The 20,103-nt window shown below is 42.6% G+C and overlaps 1 protein-coding gene across 3 annotated transcripts in view; it reads left to right on the forward strand.

Moving 5' to 3' along the window:
* galnt10 (polypeptide N-acetylgalactosaminyltransferase 10) overlaps positions 1 to 20,103 on the forward strand; it is a 272,477-nt gene that overhangs the window by 41,184 nt on the left and 211,190 nt on the right. The window contains exons 5-11 of one of the 3 annotated variants that reach the window (XR_011105377.1): positions 2,124 to 2,309; positions 3,985 to 4,168; positions 8,103 to 8,220; positions 13,740 to 13,847; positions 16,098 to 16,319; positions 18,491 to 18,607; positions 19,670 to 19,819. The exons of the other annotated variants lie outside the window; for them this stretch is intronic. The gene's annotated coding sequence lies outside the window, so the exon portion shown is untranslated. The remainder of the gene's footprint in view (positions 1 to 2,123; positions 2,310 to 3,984; positions 4,169 to 8,102; positions 8,221 to 13,739; positions 13,848 to 16,097; positions 16,320 to 18,490; positions 18,608 to 19,669; positions 19,820 to 20,103) is intronic. 3 annotated transcript variants of the gene reach the window in all.

The following is a 20,103-nucleotide window of genomic DNA, read 5'->3' on the forward strand; positions in this document are numbered from 1 at the left end:
AAGGTGTGGGCCGTTTTGAGTGTTTACTCATGCGATAGAACTATTTATGTTGTCCTGCATCAGAGCAACAATTTTTTTTTCCCGCAGCTCGTCGGTCTGATTCATTGCGTGTGCAGTTTAATGTTTAGCCTTTAACGTCAGCATTAGAAAATGTGCCACCCCACGGGCAGAAAACTGGAGAAAAGTTGTGGGTAAGATGTTGTTACGTAAAGGCATTAAGGGACCCGTAACAACCTTTTGTTGTTTTTGAAAAGTTCCCCATCCTGAATCTTTCCTTCACTGCTACTGCGGTAGCAATCCATCTTGTGCGGGGCTTGCAGAGGGCTGGAGACTAGCCCAACTGTCAGCATGCAGTGGGCAAGAGGCAAGGAACGCCCTGGAAAGGTTGCCCGTCTACCACAGGGAACTGCAGTAACCACTGCGCATCAACCTCTATCCTGTGAATATGACTAAACAGACACACTTTACAAGGAGAAACGCATCCCTGTAACAGCAACTCAGAAATCACTGGAAAAAAAAAAAGAAGCATGAATGCCGAAGTAGCTGAGAGTTCGAAATCTTTTTTTAATCAGTCGAAAAAGAGGCTGATAGCTGGACATGGGAGTCTAGACGGTCTGGCAGAGGGTTAATGAATGTGGGCCGGTAATGAGTATGGCTGATGAGGATATTGAGGTCCAGGTGTGGACATGGAAGTTGCGGTGGGTGAATGACGTGATTGCGGAGCAGATGAGGGGAACGGGATCTCTAATTAGAGGAGAGGTTAGTGATCGGGCGGGTGAGCACAGGACAAATGCAGTGCACTGAAAACAATGTAAAAAATGTTTACCCTGTTCGTAGCTATCTATTCATTTGTTTTCAACCCACGTAAACAGTCAATCCGTATGTAAATGTCAGCAAAAAACAGGTGATGGGAGTATAATAAGCGTCAAAGTTAAACAGGGAGGCGATCGAGGTCAAAAAACACCAGACTTCCACCCAGAACACTGCTGTTCATGTTCCGCGTGAAGCTCATTTGTCGTCTAGATAGATAGATAGACAGACAGACAGACAGACAGACAGACAGACAGACAGACAGACAGACAGATAGATAGATAGATAGATAGATAGATAGATAGATAGATAGATAGATAAACAGACAGACAGACAGAGATAGATAGATAGATAGACAGACAGACAGAGATAGATAGATAGATAGATAGATAGATAGATAGATAGATAGACAGACAGACAGACAGACAGACAGACAGACAGACAGACAGAGATAGACAGACAGACAGACAGACAGACAGACAGACAGACAGAGAGAGAGAGAGAGAGAGAGAGAGAGAGAGAGAGATAGACAGACAGACAGACAGACAGACAGACAGATAGACAGACAGACAGACAGATATAGACAGACAGACAGAAATTATTTAGTTGCAAGCAGCAATAGGTTACAGTAAAAGTCTTGTTATATAAAAAAAAATGCACATTTCAATACACAATATATACAATTATAATAACAGGGTAAAGATATTATATAAAAAATGCACACTATATACACAATGAATAGAATAGCAAACTCTACCTTCCGCGCTTTGACATCTCCAGACTCATTTTAACCAAAAACCCCACAATCTTTTCCTAAATCTAGGATGTTTTCGTCGAAACATTGCAAGGACCTGCGCCGGCAAACTGATCGCTCTTGTTGCTGGAACATACAAAAGATATGATAACTTTTCAGAAGGATATCTTACAAACTATTGTACGAGGATACCGTTGCGTTATTGGATTTAGTCAGCATGTGCAGCTGGCCTCAATGGCAGCTTTTAAAAAAGCTCATTCTTCTCTCTGCAAGCATACAATCTGAAGTTCATAATGTAGAGACGGAGCTTTGTTGTCCATGAAATTGCCACGTGTATTTCCACGTTGTAGACTGAGAATCTCCTCTCTGTTGTTTTTCCAAGGGCATTCTAGGAAATCAAGAAGATGATTGAGGTCGATGTGTCAGTCTGAGAGAAAACAAATGTCAGGGCGAAGCAAATAATACCACTTAACTGAACAATTCTTGACAGTGACAGTGATGACCCTCCTCTTCCCGTATCCCCTCCTGCCTCGCCTCCCCTCCCCTCCCCTCTGTGCAGAGCACCTGAAGGTGGCGCTGGAGGAGTACATGACGCGGATGCCCAAGGTTCGCATCCTGAGGACCAAGAAGAGGGAGGGGCTTATCAGGACTCGCCTGCTGGGAGCCTCCTCGGCCAAAGGAGAAGTCATCACCTTCCTGGACTCCCACTGTGAGGCCAACGTCAACTGGCTGCCTCCGCTGCTGGGTGAGGAGCACGAAAAAGCACGCACTAAGCATTGGCTACAGCGCTACACGCTAAAAAAACATGTTTTTATTCCACAAACAACTTGACTAACTGTAATTCATTACTCACTTTACAGTTAGCGTTAGCTGCATCCGCAGTAGATACATTAGGTAACAATTGGGTGCTAAGGCTTCAGCCTAAGCTTTAACTTATTACGGGGGCATTTGATTGTTTGATTGGCAGAAAGGAACATAGCGAGAGAGAATGGCAGTTTTGAAACCAAGTTTCAATGAATACAAACTGACAACTTACAGCCTCGAAGAAAGCAGATACTCCAACTTGCATTCACGATCACCGGCAATGTCTTCTTCTTTGTCTGCATGCCTTTTACGTCGCCTCACCAAAAAAACGTGACGGACAACTTCCACCTGTTGTCCCAAAGCCATTTCCTGTGGATGACCACCATGGATGTCGCCCGCCATCTTGTCCGCTACCAGGCACTTCACGAAATGTCCTCACTTTTCCCAATGAATTTCGAAAAAATTGCGAAAGCTTTATTAATCCCCGGTGTTGAAACTCATTTCCCAACACGTCGTGTTTCATTTTAAGAATTTCCTCTTTCAAAAATATCAAATGTCTTTCAAAATCTCTTTACTTTTTCTTTACTCGCTTTAATTTCCCAATATGTCCTCACTTTAAGAATAATGTTTCCGAATCTCAAGGTCCTCACAGCAGATTGACGCAACCGACACACACACACACACACACACACACACACACACACACACACACACCACCCCTGCTGTGAGACTAAGCGCTTCCTCCTCTGCCTGATGGACTCGCTCACAAACACTCTCACTTTCTCAATTACCCTTTCTCCATTAATGACCCATGTTCGGCTCGGTTTCCCAGCATGGCGCCGTCCCACATCGAACCTTTTTAACAACAAACTTTATGACCCACGTTACCTCTATGTCACGCTGTTAACACAATACTCAGGACAATGACGCGTGTCTGCCAGTGTGTGACAATAAACAGGCAGCTGTTTGTGCTCATTACAACGCTTTGTGACATTTAATAAAGGAGACTGTGACAAAATGATGAGTACAATTTCATTTTAGGTGCACCCTGTGTGGCATTCAAATGACAACCGTATAATAATAATGAGCTACAATTTCCAATTTAAAAGTGAGAGGTGGGAAAAACAAAATCACCTTTTAAGGACCGCACACCTTAAGTACTGCACTTAATCCAAATGTCATCTCGTCAAAGAAACTGCAAGTCAGAACCCTCACTCATAAGTTACCTTGAAAATGTTTACACTTTGTAAACTGGACTAGACTTGCTGAAATAAATGATTCAAACAGATTTAAAGCTGCACCTTTCCAAAGTGTCAACACACTGGCAACCCTGTTCCAGCGACGGTCGATATGCGTCTGACATGTGCCGAGAGCTCAGTGGAACAAGGGGCACAATAGTGCACAAACAAACAAACATACATTCATTCTTCCTGGGAACCCACCGACTTCCTCTTTTACCACTGAAGATGAAGGACCCTCAATACTCAAACAAAGACAGACACACAAACACAACTCTAGGTCTTTTAAAAAAAATTGTAAATGTTTCTGGTTTACTTTATTGAAAAGCTGTGGAACAACTTTGGACTGAACTATCTGCCTGCCTCTGTGTCTCTCAGACCGAATCGTCCAGAACAGGAAGACCATCGTGTGTCCGATGATCGACGTGATCGACCACGACAACTTCGGCTACGACACGCAGGCGGGGGACGCCATGCGAGGGGCGTTCGACTGGGAAATGTACTACAAGCGGATACCCATCCCTACGGAGCTGCAGAGCGACGACCCCAGCGAGCCCTTCGAGTGAGTGATCGGCACGCTGGAGTTATTGACGCCGTCTTTGTTTTCGTAGCCCACTCCTCCAACAAGCTTGAACGCTTCAGCTCACGCTCTTCATCCGTCGGACGCTGGCTATCGCAGAACTCGATCACAACCGTCACCTGGTCATCGTTAGACATTGCTGCTATAGGCTACGCTCTCAGGGCATCGTCGCTCTCTCAGTCCTCTCAGTCGTTACTGAATTTGAAATATCTCGTATGCAGCACCTTTTTATTGATTGTGGCAAAGTCGCATGTCTTTAAGAAGTACTGAGCATACGACTGGTTTTGGATTATGCGGCACAAGTTGTGTCGACTCATTTTTGATATAGTTTTGCTGTTGTTAATCCTTTGACCCCATTGATTCAAATCCATCCATTTAAATCCGTGTTCAGATTCTCCGTTTTGCCCGCGGGAAGGCACGCAAAAAGAACACTGCTTTTCTCAAGATTTTTTATTGTAGCACATGGTAAATAATTGAAAATACAAATGGCCATTTTGTGTGTTGAAATGTTCCTTTTTAAAATGACGTTGGTTTGAGCAACGCACGCCTGCTGTGTCATATTGCGTGCCGATTGACACCTAGAGCCCTTACAGGATGAGCCGTACGGAGGAAGTTGTCCAGTAATATCTCACTTAGCTTCCCGTTTCCGATGTGCGTAGGAGGTGTGGACAGACCGAAAGCCAGTGTTTCATAACTTTTCTACTTCTAGCCGAGCAGGAGGGGGGGGGGGGGGGGGATCCATGCGCTCGTACGACAGGCAGTACAGTGGAAGTCAAACACCCCCTGAGCAGCCACTTCACTGGTGCGCTGCAGTGCTCCTCCAACTGTAGACACTGTGTCAACACATGAATTAAACATTGGCCTCAGTGGTTCTCCTGCACTGTTGTACCACATCCCTTTACATGAGGAACACAGATGAGCAGGTGCCAAAATGCCCACTTGTAAATCTCTTTTTTTTTTTCTTTCTATATCAATATGTATGAGCTGCATTGCTATGCCGCAGACGGATAATGGAATCCATACGGTGTTCACCTCGTTGCCTCTGGTCCGGTGTGGCAGTGGGGGAATGGAGATAGGGAGAAGTGGAAAGCTTACTCTGGAAAACAAAGTATCACCGGTTGAGTGTGAATCTCTTTTATTCCATGCACAATGGAAAATAATGTAATTATAGTAATTATAGCTGCACAATATGTACTTCTTTTGTAACCGCAATATCAGCTTTCTTAATCAACACAACAGACACAAGCGGGAGTTTCTCAAGCTGGTTGCTCCGTCTACTCCTTCGCTTCACTATGTCTCAGCGGTAATTAAGTCCAGTCCCCTGCAAGGATTCAAACTGGTCCTTTGTGCTCAAGTCTATAACAATATAGATAAAGTTTTAGAGCAATGGCTTATTATTCCAGGCAAAATCAAACACTGTTGAGTAATCTGACTGCAGCTGCTTCATATTACTGTCTTGGGGGTATAGGTATAGTGGTTGTACACATGTTAGACACAAATACCCTAATATATGAACCCCCGCACAAGGCCAGCTCTATAAAGAATTTTTTTTTTTTTTCCCAGTTTGCTGTGATAGACCTTGAGTGGCCTGCACAGAGCCATGACCTCGACCCCATTCTGCACCTTCAGAATGAATTGGAACGCCAATCAGACCCAGGCCTTATCGCACCGACATCAGTGGCTGAACTCACTCGTTCTCTTGTGGCTGAATGGGAACAAAATCCCTGCAGCCAAGTTCCAAAATCTGGTAGAAAGCCTTTCCAACAGAGAAGAACAAACAATTCCCCATGCTTTTTGTAATAACATGGTAAGTCACGGAAACAATTGGAAATGATGACAAGTTCATTACGCAGCAAACAAAGCCATTCGTTTAGCGCACATGCGTATCATTTAGCTGTAGCGGTAATTTGGAGACCCATCCGACAAACAGCAGGCACAGCAAACGTAACTGTTTTCCACCACAAAAAGTAGAGTAGCGCAGTTTGGACAGAGTGGCACAGACATGTTAAAAGACGGGAACAAAAAGAAAACGTCGGATGGGAAGTACAGAGGTGTTTGTACAGTTATCACTGCTAGTGGATTTCGTTTCATCCTGTTCACCCTTGGAGAAGGAAAACTGCTGAAACCTGGCTGTTATCGCCGCGGGACTCGTGTCTGTGCTCACAGCTCACGGGGCGTGGGAAGCCCCGGAGTGTCTCTCACTGCTGACAGTACAGTAGCTGCCCTGTTTGCCATTTAATTGATCCTCCACAGGGACGACTTTGGCGAGAGCGGACTGCCTGCTGGCTGCCTGCCTGCCTCCGACTTCTACTCGATGAAAAAGCTCGTAACTATGACAACCCGGTGTACCTGCAAGCGTGTATAGCGACGCGTCTGCTCGAAAGATAGGGTGTTTGTGGGGGAAGGGACATGGGTTGTGATTGATTGTTAAGATCAGTGTGACATGAATTGGGAGTCAAAGAAGCCCACTAGGTGGGTGAGGGTTCCTTACAAGAAATCAAATGTAGACGTGCGTCTGGACCCGCTGCCCCAATTTGTCTGCCTCAGGTGTGCCGCCGCTGCAGTCGAGTACTGTACCGCAGCGACGTAACAGCTAACAAGCCCCGCGCTCGGCAGCACCGAGCTTGTCACAACAGACAGAAGCCACAGTGCTCTGCAGTGGGTTAATTGGTTCTGCACTCTTCAGTGCATCTTCATTATCTGGCGAGAAATAGTGCCACCATAAATACATGAACTCTGACTTGCCGCCGGTGTCTCTACGTGTTGCTTCCTCGCTCTTGTTCTGACTATTGTGTCGTTTTGAGTTTTTAAATCACGTAGGCTGGAAAGTTTTGTTTCGCCCTCATCATGGCGGACTGCAGCCGGCGTCAGCTTGGATCGGCTGCCGCCGCAGCAAAGAACATGCATACATGCGTAAATAAAAGCCTGCAGTACAATCCGCTATTATACCCACCATTCGTATACGTTAGCTTTGTGTCAAACACTCATCGCTTCGCCAGTATATTGCTCACGCTTCGTCCGGTGAACATATCGAACGTATTAATCTCATAGAAATGGATTTTGCTGCCACAGTGATTTGAACAGTGTCTGCCATTCATACATTGCGACCCTTTCTTGCCGTGTCTCCTTCGAAGCTAACTCGGACACAGTTGTTTTATTCGCCGTTTGCTTTCAGGTTGAATTTAGTACATAACGGGTATATAGACCCTGGTTAAGGGAACTCGAAAATTGGACAAGAAAGATATTAGATATCATCTTTCATTGTCATTTCATAGCCATCCATTTACATTCAAACAAAATATTACAAAATCTATTTTCTTTTTCTATAGAATAGCAATAGTAGACTTTTCTAGACCTTTTTCTTTTTCACCGATTGTTACAGCCATTATTTTCGGCAAAATAATTCCCTTTTTAATTTGACAATGATTATGTATGCAGCTTTTTGGTTTGCTCGAAACCCATCAGCTATCAGTCTGATACGCGTCTGGAGGCGAGAGTCTATATTTCTGGGGGTCCCGGTGTAGCCAGCAGATATCCGAGCCAAGACTTCCTTCAAGGAAAATGTTTTTAAAGTTCCTCACAAATCAATATGCATCTGCTCATGTCTCCCTCTATTTCTCTCTTGAGCAGTTCCACCTGTAGACATTAAGATATTTCAGTTGTTAGAAATGATGCTTTCTCGCTCCATTTGGTTACTTTGACTCAAAAAAAAAAAAAGTGCCGAGCTCAAGGATATTGCGAGCTGTTGCAGTTGTTGTTTGTGGTTGAATCTTGTATTTCGATGCTTTCTTTGGCAGTTGAAAAGTGGAAAGCGATGCTGCCGCTCTGCATGTAAATGTTGTGGTTTTGGGTGCATCTGTTGTACAAAATGTACTGCAAGTAGTGAGTGTGTGTTGTATTTTGTGTGTCCTCGCAGGTCACCGGTGATGGCAGGTGGACTTTTTGCTGTGGACAGGAAGTGGTTCTGGGAGCTGGGAGGATACGACACGGGTCTGGAGATCTGGGGAGGAGAACAGTACGAGATCTCCTTCAAGGTAAAAATGATCAAATGATCTTTTCTGTTGAGAAGATAACAGACTTTTGTGGGTTTTGAGGCACTAATGGTCTTTCAATGTCAATCATAAATGCTTTGTAAGGCATAGATAGTCCTCACTTTAGATGAGGTCACACAAAATACTTAATAAATGACTAGTAACTACCTGAATTAATCATGAATTGCACTATTTATACCCATTTATAAAGCGTATATTAATATAGTCCCTAACCATTAGTGCATATCTAAATCATTATATATATATATATATATATATATATATATATATATATATATAATGCATGAATAATGTACATCTACATAAGTTCTTAATCATTTACTAACACTTTATAGAGGATGTTATTAATCATCTACAACTCCTTAATAATTGGTTTGTAATATATATATATATATATATATATATATATATATATATATATATATATATATATAAAACACTTAATTTACAAATGGGGAATCCATCATTTATAAAGTATGAAAACACAATCATGAAACACATAATAGACGAGCTTATTAGTCAAGAATAAAACATTTATAACTGTTATGAATTGTGTACTAATGAGTGTTAATGTAGAAACAATGCTTTATAAATGATGAATTAAGTGTTTACTCATTCTGAACTAATGCTTCATAGTGTGTAGTTAGTATAAAAATGTTTTTGTTCACTTAAACTTCATTTGTTTTAAAACCAAAAGGAGGATCTCTTTGTCTTTGAGAGTCTTAGATCTCTATTTCGAATGTTCCCCTTAATTAATTAGATTTTATTTTACATTTTGTAACGTGCCCAGACGATGGTGAAGCACATTTATGTCCAGGTTCAGTGTCAGGGCAGTTGACAGACGGGTGTTAATGGCAACATTCTTCTCCTCACTTTTTTGTGATCATGTCTTTCTCTATCAAACTGAACCAATAGCTGAAAGACGAGCAATGTGTGTTAACAAACTGATTCAAATGCAAGTAGCATCCCTTTTTTGGTGTTCCTGAAGAGGATCAAAGGGAAGCGGAGAGTTGGAGACACATTTATGAGGTTGGCAGTGTTCCCAATCCATCCCACACCAACTTGAAGCCAGCTCCTTGGAGGCTGTTGTGTTGTTGATCTCTGACATTCAGGTTTTGGAACGCATGAGAGAAGAAAATTACCCAAATGTCCATCAAAAACATTACTTTTATAATTTACAAGAGGGTCATGATATCAGTTTAATTTCCTGTTTCCTACCAGTTCTTTTAATTATGATAACAATCATGTTTCCTAACCTCTACCAATTTGTTTTTGTACCTTAACCCAACCAAATCTTTGCCAAAGCAGTGGCGGATCAGAAGACATTCATATGAATTATATTTTAACAGTTGTTGGAAGACACTGACCACTATTGTTGTGTTGTCCTGGTGATAGTGTCAGATCAGATTGCTCACATGGGTTTGCGTTGACATATTTTGTCCTCGAAGCAATTCTTCAGATGCCAATGGTGATTGTTGATAGTACAGACATCATCAATTCGGCTGAAGAAAGGCTTAGGAATCTTCTCTTAACGCTCAACATATTTTGTGATCTTGCAAACTCATTTCCGAACCCACTTTCCTGGAGGTAGATAATGAAAGCGCTACGCAGCCTCTGTCTTCCTAGTGCGATGTTGGTGGTGGTTTCAACATTTGAAATCCGACTCCGAAATATGAATCAATTACCAAAACCTGAAGCACCTACACTGTACGCCGTGACGCAGACGATTCCACTTTAACCCTAGAATGTAGAGGATAACTCGGCGCTCGAGTGTTTTTCAAACTCTGAGCAAAAGGTGAGGATTTCCTCCTTTTAAAGCTGAAACGATCGGCCTCAACCACCATCATCCGTGACCCGGGGCTGAGCCTTATGTGGAAAGCTCTTACATTTTGAATACTGTTTCGACTGCTTTTCATCTTATTTAAGTAATTACTGAGATAATATCCCAAACCAAGGTTATTATTTTGGCCAAGATTATCATACCATTAAATTGTGCTATCAGCACATTCCTAGCTGTGCCTCTTAACCCTACTTTATGCCCACAGATATTCAATTTGGTTTCCTTTTTTATTAAGATCCCCATTAGCTGATACAGAGCAGACAGCCCCATCTCCTGAGTAACAGGCTCTCATACTAATCCTCACAGCCACACTAGACAGCCAGGCCCTGCTCGCAATGTGAAACACAATCACTTCATTCACTGGAACAGTTAATCTAAAGCTCCATCTTGGTCACACAAGTACGGGAATATCAAGCACGTCCAAGTCATACAGGGGAAATAATCTCGGCACATACAGGCACACACACAGAGGACAAAGGCGATATGACCTCACATGCCAAGCAAGAAGATAGAGCAAGGCACATAACTTGACGGTGGATTTTTTTTTTTTTTTTTTTTGGAAATTCCGCTCTGGCATATTGGAGTTTCAGTTAAGCTAACATTTCTCAGAGACAGCTGCTCTGGAGGCAGACATAATTAAACTTCCGTGTGAAGGAGCCACAAAAAGTAGGGATTCTGTGTAGCTAAATGGCAAAAAAAAAAAAGTTGGCAGAGGGAAACTTTTCTCTAAAAGCTTGCATTGAAAAATAAATGACATGATTTTTTTTTTTTTTTTTAACATTCAGAATTGTTGAACCTTCACATATTGGCCAGTGGTATGCTTGGTACGATCGTGTGGTTGCCACCGTGATAATGCTCCAGCTTTTTGATGCCTGTTTCCATTAAAACACCATAAAACAGTCTTTTGTTTGCCAAAGAAAACACTTAATTGTTAATGACGTGAAACGTGTTTGCATCATGCTCTTGACAAACTGTCTGTATTGCCTTCTGAACCAGATGGCAAATGTAAAGCATCTGTTATCTAAAAAGCATATAGAGTCATTCAGATTGGTGCGGAAGCCGGTACTAACCTTGAAGCGTTCCATTTTTTTCTCTCGGACTTTTCGTTTATTGCTGCCAGCCTTGGTTAGGTCATTGTTATTCATGTAGTGGAAGGAAACGGGAATACAAGAGCCACTGACATACAGTATATGCTGAACTTATGTTTTATTTATTCAACGACACCAATAGAGACAACTCAAGTTTTAGTTGCACTTTTATTCAATGCTGGATTTTGTCTTGCAGCAATATGTTTTATTCATGCAGTTTGGAGTGAATTCCGTTGTTCTGTAGTTCTCCCTCTATCAGCTGATCTGAGTCGGTTCACCGGTAGTGGAAGTTCATCTGCAACAGACCAGAGACACCGGTCGTGCTGCAGAGACGATGATGTCAACACAGGGCAACGAGGACTAGTCTGTTACGTCTGGATTGGTTTAATGGCCTAATGTTAGTTTGGGTTTGAAGTGGTTTTGTAACATCGCAAACTTAGTCCGAGTTAGAAACTATCAAATGAAAGGGTTAATAAGACAAAGCGTGTTTTGTCGAAACGCATCGCACTGCCTTTTTGTTGTTGTTGAAGACGTCGGATCAGAGATTTTATTTTTGTTTTAATTGAGTATAATGTTAGCTTGACACAAACCATGAACTGTACACTTCCTGAAAGTCAATAGTACAGTTTAAATGAATGAAATCGAACAAAATCTCAATCTCAATTCCTGCTGTTTTGTGTTCAGATCCTGATGGCTACACTTGTTAAAGTCATGTAGCTTTGAGTATCCAGCAAAAGTCGGACTGATGCAGAATATTTTGTTCGATGAAAACTTGTTGAAACAATTACATCTATGTTTTTTTCAGTAAATTTTGACTTTTGGACTGAACAACGCTCTTGAGTTATCGGCAATGTTTGTTTCAGAAACAATCCTACGCAGCCACCACTCAAGTGTGATAATAATAACATTAGTGTAGCCTGATCTTTTTTTTAAAACTGTGCAGAAATACTGTGTTGAAACACAATGAATGTGCACTTTTTAAATGCTCATTTAGAATTGGAATGTCATTATGTCGTTGAATGAATGAAGCTTTGAACTATATCAGTTTTGCTCTCCCGTCTGCATTTAAAAACCTTTCTTTTTAATGTTGTTAATTATGTTGCTGATGCTTTCGAGCAACATTGCTTAGACTTTCTTATTACATTACATTAAGGTCATTTAGCAGATGCTTTTATCCAAAGCGACTTACAATTCAGTATCTATCTACACATTCCATTTTGGGGTTAATTAAGTGTCTTGCCATGAGACTAGTAGAGCAGGAGCCGGGGTTTCGAACCACCGACCCTCTGATTGAAAGGCGGCCCTGCTCTCCACTTAGCCACGGTCACCCCGTTGTTATGGTCCTCGGTGTAATGTTCTTAAATGTACAGTAGGAACACAGTGGGTAGGACCAACTGTTCACACCTTCACTGAAATCAAACTGAAGTCAGGTTATTGCAGGAGGACAGGAGTTTCACAGCTGCCTGTACACCCCCCCCCCCCCCTTTGAACTCTGCATTGCATGAAGCCTAAATCATATGTAAAATATGTATATTTCATGTTCCATTATTCCTGTCCATGTTCTTGAACTCCCAGCAGTTTCCAGCCCCGCTTCTAGCCTTCAAATAGCATACATCTTATTTACATATTAAAAGACTTTAGTCCGCAGAAACAATTTGGACGCCCTACACGCTCATACTTAGGTTGTTTGTTTTCATGTTTAAATCCAGCTTTTCAATTCCCCACTTTTCATTTTGCTATTGTCGTTAAAACAAAAGCCCTTTTTCCATCTCGCCTGCTGTCTCTTAAGTCTTCCTTTCATCGTGATCCTCTTCATTGCCTCCCTTTCTTTCTCAAGGTTTATTTCCAACGCTGCAAGCCAAGACAGAGAATCATCACCGTTGTCTTTATTATAGTTGGAGGATTAAAATGAGGAGCCTCTGCTTGGATGTGTTGGTTATGTGAGATGGACAAAGGAAAGGGAAATAAACAAGATAGAATAACACTAAAGGAAGGTTGTTTTTTTTAACTTAAGAAAATCACATCAAGGTGCTTAAAATCTCATTGTGTGACTTCAATATTTCAAAGAAACAGCGTGCCTCGTTTTTCCCTGAAAGCCTTTGCAGTCAACAGTTTTTTTCGCAGCTGCCATTGTTTTTCCCATATCAGCTCATTTTAAACATTGTCATAGTATACTGTGCCAATGGGTTAACCCAGCGGCTCAGTCTTTCTCTAATCTGACCCCGCTGCTCAGGTGATTTCAGGTCATCATCATAATGATAATTTGGTTTTGGTGTCTTCTCTTCTTCCTCCACTATCCTGCAATTTCATCTTTATTGCCCTCCCTCCGAATTCACTCCTCTCTCCTCTTAGTCTCCCAGGATTTATAAGCCTGTTAGAATCACTGTACTGCATGCCTCTTTTATTCTTCCCCATCACTCTCCTGCTCATCTCCTTGATCGTCTCCTTCCCTCACCTTCCTCCTACCTTTCCACAACTTTCTTTTCTTTGAATTTTGAGATGGACAAAGCTTCTGTATACAATAGACGTCCGTCTGATGAAAGAGCTTCCTCCCTTTCTGTGTTTCTCTGTAGGTGTGGATGTGCGGTGGTCGAATGGAGGACATCCCTTGCTCCAGGGTAGGACACATCTACAGGAAGTACGTCCCCTACAAGGTCCCTGGTGGGATCAGCTTGGCGAAGGTAATTCTTCGCATTGTGCCCACAGTATGAGGGCCACGGTTCATGAGAAAATACAATTCAGCAGATCAGATTTTCAGTGTACCGGGACAGTCTGATAAAGGGTTTCAGTGTCAGCACAGCGCTGTCACATCAACTCGTTCACATCTGAGACACAACACTTAGATTATTCTCTAATATTACAGGGCTAATCAAAGCGTAATGGACCTGTGTTGGCTGTTTTAAAGGCTGATCCATTCAGGTTGCATAAACCAGAGTACACTAGCTGTCTGACACGCCTTTAATCTCCACCACAGTGGAACCTACAGTATTTGTAATGCTGTTTGTGCTTTTGGTTTGGCGATATTTCTCAGGCGCACCACGATGGTAAACTCCATTTTAACTGAATTACATTGTTCATCATGAAATTAAGACAGGTCAAACCTAACGGATCAAAGGTCCATACACTGAGAGGAAAGGACACTTTTTTTAATTATCCAAAAAAATAAAAGGAAACCAATAAACAATGGATGTAAACACAAATTCATACTTTCAGCATCCGCGTTTCTGACGTGATCCGCAAGCCAGTCAAAGGTCCACTTTGGTCCACGTAATGCATTTATCGTCATCTCAGCTCTTTTATGTTGCACTTTTACAAAGTGCCTCGTATTGGCCAAACTTCAAAAACACACTTCCGATAATGTAGCTCAATATTGTCTTTTTCGTTCCGACAGTTCCTGCGAGATGTTTTTAAAGCAGGTACGTTAAAAAAAAAAAAAAAAGTGTACTCTCCAAGCCCAAGCTTTGTTTTTTTTTCATTATGACATATTTATTTCATAATGAACATAAACAATGAACATGGCTATTGTTAGCACGCACGGGTGTTAAGCTAGCAGCTTGTGGAAGACTCTGGTGAAGAGCAATGATTGTACGGGCAGGTAGCTGTCCGGTCATTACACTTGGGGCGAATTAAACGATTGGACAGGCTTATTACAGTGTCGTGACAGTCACAGATTCCTTTTTTTAATTTTTTGTAAGAGCATTTGATTTAATGATTGTTGACATGATTTAATGAGAGTTTCAATAAAATGATCAAAAATGTTTTTGAAGAGGATTACCAACCCTACCTTATAAATTCACCAAACAGCGTTTTTTTTCTTCTTTTCTTGCTGTGAAATCACATAAATACAAACACACACACGCACGCACACACACACACACACACACACACACACACACACACACACACACACTATAAGAACACCGTGTGTCCTTGAACTGCTCTGAACAGTGAATCTGGTCTTAAATTAGGCATAACTGAAAACACAAGCTTACGAGAGGGAGCGACTGAACCTCTGTCTAGATTCAAGGGCACAAATAAAGAGACACATGAACAAACAATCAATACTACATGTGTGCAATCACAGACTGTGTACTTGCACACACACACACACACACACACACACACACATTGCCCTAATGTGAGCTATAGTCTTTAAACGGCGCACTATAATCATCTTTCATTTTTATAGCTTTTGCAGGTGTTGCTCTGAAGAATGAGCTTAAGTTTCTTTGTTCCTTGTACGTCTCAAAGTATCTACACAGGATGAAAAATCGTCTAAAATTGCTAAATCATCTGGAGTGTTGCCTGAAACTATTCATTACGTAAGCGTCAAGCTGCAGCTTGGAACTTGGCTCGGTATGCAACTGAAAGGCACTGGCCTTTGTTTTGACTTTTTATTCTGACCAGCAGTCTTTAAACTGAACCCTGCTGAAGGTCCTGAGTTTGCCTGACCTTGCAGATGAAGGAGAACATGTATATAAAAGGCACTCCGACGTGTTCTTTCTTTATTGACGTGCTCCAGTATTTCAACTTAAACTGCAACCATGGAAACCAACTTATAAGGTCTGCTTCAATCCAGTTGTTCCAAAGTGGTCTTCAACAGCAGACAGTTTTAAAAGCCAAGTAGCCATACGTTGCTGTTGATGTGAGAGGCAGAGTCAATAAATGGATGCCACTGTCGGAGCAGACTCCCTGAGAGCAATCTACAGTGCTAACAGCAAACATTTATGTTCACAAAACAGTCCAATGTGGTTCCACAAGATCATCCTCACTGCCAGGGACTGTGGGATTTGGTGTTTATTTGTGGGAGGCTCACAGACATTCTGGCAGACTCGAGATGCCTGCTAAGAAAAGTAGGCTGCTTAGTGAATGAATCTACCCGCCTGACTCTCTCTCTCTCTCTCTCTCTCTCTCTTTTGATTTGGTTTCAGAACCTCAAACGCGTGGCGGAGGTGTGGATGGACGAATACGCGGAATATGTCTACCAGCGTCGGCCCGAGTACCGCCACCTGTCGGCGGGAGACATGACGGCCCAGAAGGAGCTGAGGAACCGGCTCAACTGCAAGAACTTCAAGTGGTTCATGAGCGAGGTGGCCTGGGATCTGCCCAAACACTACCCAATGGTGGAGCCTCCTGCTGCCGCGTGGGGGGAGGTAAGGATTTGTTTATGACACTGCTTTGATAAGCGACTGCATGGAGAAGAAAACGTAGAGAGAAATACACATATTTAGAAATGCTTACACGCCCCAACGCCGATAAACCAGCAGAGCACACATTCATCATCTCATCTTAACTTATTAGCTAAACCTGCTAGGATGTATAAGACCCTGCAAAAGTCGCAACATCTCTAGTTCTTGAACACTTCAGTGAATCAAACTTTATTTGCGCCACACTTTTCCTTCTCCCATGCACCTGTCAGTAAGGCGTGCGTTAGAAAACATTAGGTCATGTGATGTCGAGGCGGCGCCGTTGCCTTCCAGCCCTAATTGTTGATGTGTGGCACCTGCTCCGAGTTCCTGGGTTTAAAAGCCCCTCCTCCACCCCGCAGCACTCTTTTTCTCTGCCACTCTCAGCTCTGCAGGAGCAGAGTCTCACTTCAAAACTTCATTTTGTTCATTGTTTTCTTCTATTTAGTTCGCTAAGTTGATTCAACCTGTGTTTTCCCCCTTTGTATAGCTTCCCTTGAGCCAGGGTCACAACACATACGTACATGCAATTGGCAAATCAAGCGAGGAACAATGCGTAATCCGTAGCAGATACAAAAATCAGTCAGTGACGCTGTACACCTTCAATAAAGCATGTGCGGATCACTACAGCGCTAGAGGTCCTTGAGCATTCAGTCATTAATGAGCACAGGAAAAGAAAAAAAAAAGAAAGGCTGATGGGTCCAGCAGTATGCAAGATTAGTCGTGGAAAGAGAGGCACAGAAATACACACACACACACACACACACACACACACACACACACACACACACACACACACACACACACACACACGACCTAAGAGGTAATCTCCCGGTGGAGATAATAATAAGGCAATTAGCTCCCACCCACTGCCAGCACTAGCATAGTTATTTAAGGCGTGCACATGACTGGTAAAGGTCCTCTACCTTCTTTTATTTCAGAAATAAAAAGACAAAGTAAGAGGAATAACAATATCAAAGGAATGAGGAAAATGGGTATAAACCGCTCCGTAGCAAAAAAGCAAAGTTTTTATCCTTTCGGTTTGAAAATGTCAGCTGTTTCTACCTACCGTTAAATCATCTTAAAAAACCCCTAAAAAAACGTTCTTTAATGCCTAAAGGCTCTTACCCAACGTTGGCTCTCAGAACAACCAAACACTTTAAAATGAGTGAATTCACCGTGACAATACTTTTTTATCAGTTCTATATTCAGAATCAGGTCATGGAAGTTCAATGTTTACACATCTATGAATCCCGTGTTTCAGTCTACCTTTGTAAGCTAAACAGAGATGGACTTTATGCATTGTTAAAAGTCTTGTGTTGTCGTATTGTGGCATGTACCTCATGACAGGAAAACAATGAATCTATCGACTACACCGGAGCAGAATTACACTTATTGCTGTGTGGTCGTGGTGCACTGGAGTGATCTTAATCACAAACACCGCATGGTGCTCTAAAGTGGGCCTGAGACAGAGGTTGGGAGGTAACCTATCATGTTCAATTCAACACAGGGGTTTTTGACTTACCTGTAATGCTAGCGGGAGTTTTCCAAGTTGAAAGAGGGGTGTGCATCGAGCTGCAGATAGCGATGGCAAAAAAATTGCCCGATGGTAAACAACAGACAAGTGATGAAACGTGTTTGCAACAACACAGGAGGGTTGCTTTCTCTTTTTGCATGCTGCAACTATCACCAGAGCATCGTGGGGCCACACATTGCCTTTGGGCCCTTCCAAGAGTAAAAAGAAAAAAAACATTCAATTTATGTGGGCCCAATGGTGTCCTCTGGAAAGTGTGATCAAACAATTGTTAAAGAACGGCACTGGTGATGATAAATACTGAAATAGGTTCATTTTAAGCAGATCCAAAGTCAGTTTTGAACCACATGTCATTTTATAAGTTGTTCAAGGAACGTGAGATGAAATGCATTGTTCACCAAATAAAGCCAAAAAACAGTTCTGCAATAAATAAGTTTAATGTTTTGGACCTAAAAAACCACCTATGGAGGCCTAAATCCAGACATGACTTTGCTGGATTTACAAATAATATCTGATGGGACACTGCGCTCTGACAATCCATAACCAAAGAGCAAGCAGTGCCTGTTCCTCTGACTCCGTTTGTCTCTCTGTGTGTGTTTTGTAGATCCGGAACGTGGGCAGCGGCATGTGCATGGAGATCAAACACTTTGTGTCAGGGAGCCCCATCCGCCTGGAGAGCTGTGTGAAAGGACGGGGCGAGGTGGCGTGGAGTCACGGCCAGGTGAGGGTCATTCATTACACCTTCTCTCGTGAAACGTCCCAGGAGGTCTCCTGACCCCGCGAGGTTTTTCATAGAACACGCGCAAGGTCGGAGTTCTGCGCTGCATATGTTGTATCTGAAAGGACCGTGACCATCGCGCTGGGGTTAATGAGTAGGTGACCCCATTTGCCAGTCCTTTCAGAACTGAACGGATTTACGGGCCTGCGTGTCCTTGTCCATTCATTTGGCTATATTTAACATCATCGCGGGCCAGCAGAGCAATCCTAAGTAATTGTTTAACGACTCTGCTATAGTTTGATGTAAATGTTATGTAGTTGCTCATGTCGGCATGCTGGCAAGCTAACATGCTAAGCTATTGCTGTACAAGGGCTGGCGGGAGAGGAGGTGGATGGGTCAAAGAAAAAGCCATCATTCACAGGAGGAGACCGCTGTTTGTTCCCCGTGTGAAACAAGAAGTCAACGTTGATCTATTTGTCACGTAACTCACGTACTAACAGCTCTTACGTAGTTATTTTACGATTATTTTTTTTCCCGAAACCTAATGAAGTAATGACAAAGCCTATAACGTATTTCACAATATTTTTACTGAACCTAACCAAGCGGTTTTGTTGCCTAAACCTAACCAAGTTGTTTCCTGTGAAGACGGACGTTTATTCTGCATTTAATGAATTTGAAATTGACATTTTTTTTTTCAGAGGAAAATGCACGAAAAAATGTCATACTAAGCAGACGTTGACATGTTGCGTGATGTAATGTCATGCAAAGTCTAAACCACTGCTCTAGTGCACCAAGCCTCATCATTTCGTGCCAACATAAAAGCCCCCTTGAGACTCGTGTAGCTCTTGAGCCTCTTTCACCTTCTGCATCCTTTGAGCTGAGGCGCATGATCTGAATGAATCGAGTCGAAATTCCCGTTGCCTCAACATTTTAATTCAAACCTGGCAAACTCCACAGAGGAACCCTCTCGTAGTGAACAAAACATATCGACAGAAACCTCGGGAAGAGCCACAGAGGAGCGAAACGGTGTGATCTTTAATTACAGTTGAGATGTGTTCCCTTCAGGTGTTAACCTTTGGTTGGAGGGAGGATATTCGGGTGGGCGACCCCGTTCACACGAGGAAAGTCTGTTTCGACGCCGTCTCCCACAACAGCCCCGTCACCCTGTACGACTGTCACGGCATGAAGGGGAACCAGCTGTGGCGCTACAGAGAGGTACGGGAGAAGAAAGCCAAGACGTGGAGTTAATGGCGGTAGTCACGGCTGTATCCAATTGTCGGCCTTCCAGCTGTGCTGCTGTGGCATTTTCTTTGGTCAGCTAAGCATCATTTCAGTCAATTAATGAACGATTTCAACATAATGCGGACCATCTGCTATACATCTTATTAGATGAATACTGCAGGATACATAAACAGCTGATGCTACACAATGTGATGTGATTCTAGCATCTTTCAGCTTATTCCTCTGGCGTCCTCCTCACAGATGTGCGGAACGGATGT

The sequence above is a fragment of the Cebidichthys violaceus genome, unplaced genomic scaffold, assembly GCF_023349555.1.
Source record: "Cebidichthys violaceus isolate CVI_PGR_0920_01 unplaced genomic scaffold, fCebVio1.0.p SCAF_70, whole genome shotgun sequence".
Classification (NCBI taxonomy): domain Eukaryota; kingdom Metazoa; phylum Chordata; class Actinopteri; order Perciformes; family Stichaeidae; genus Cebidichthys; species Cebidichthys violaceus.